Source organism: Protopterus annectens, chromosome 5.part0 (assembly GCF_019279795.1).
Source record: "Protopterus annectens isolate FY-2018-M chromosome 5.part0, PAN1.0, whole genome shotgun sequence".
Classification (NCBI taxonomy): Eukaryota; Metazoa; Chordata; order Ceratodontiformes; family Protopteridae; genus Protopterus; species Protopterus annectens.
Genome location: NC_056735.1, coordinates 1,046,805,064 through 1,046,805,869, shown reverse-complemented (window position 1 = coordinate 1,046,805,869; position 806 = coordinate 1,046,805,064).

The window sequence follows — 806 nt, the reverse complement described above, 5'->3', positions numbered from 1 at the left end:
CTAGCTACTTGGTGTTAAAACAGCTGCTGCTTTTAATATTGTATTTTATTTGTAAGCATACTATTAACATTATTTCTGGATAATTTACTGAAAGTTTCATATCAAATAAAGCCATATTTGATCCAGAGATACTGTATGTGCTTGATTGGTTTTAATGAAATAAAACTTGATATTGTATATGTGTAGATTTATTGCAAAAAGCAGACAGTCAGCTCTGGTGGCATAGAAGGATAAAGCCCTGCCAATGGTTCAAGATACTCAAGATCAGTTAGCAGCTCACATGCTTGAAAAAACTGTTTGGGTAGGACATACGTACTCACCCTACAATGGAGGGGGATAAGATAACTGTGCACTGCCATGGTTGTTTGGAGATGGGGCAGTGATGAAAATGTACAGCCTGGGGGTGGGAGACCACTCATCAAGCAACTACTCAGTGGTAGCTTTCTGCACAAGGTTGAGGAAGCCATTGTGAACTATCACAGTGACACAAATCTCAAGTCCCCCTCCCAGGGGTTTAGATTAGGGCTTTTAGTAATGACATTATTGCCTGTGTGTAGTGAGGGAACAAATAACTTTCATCACTGCCTGCATGGCCCCCTCTGGACAGCTGTCCCCCTGACTCTGGTTGAAATTTCAGGTAGTGCAGAAATAATAGGACATATTCTGTTACAGGTAATCCTTGATGATCATGAGGTATCCTGGAAAAAGCATGCAGAAAAAAAGAAAAAAGAAAAGAAATGCAGGTAACAGTACAGGCATGCATAACACTGCAATCTCAGAGTTTTTAAACTGTTGAAGTGGCCAAC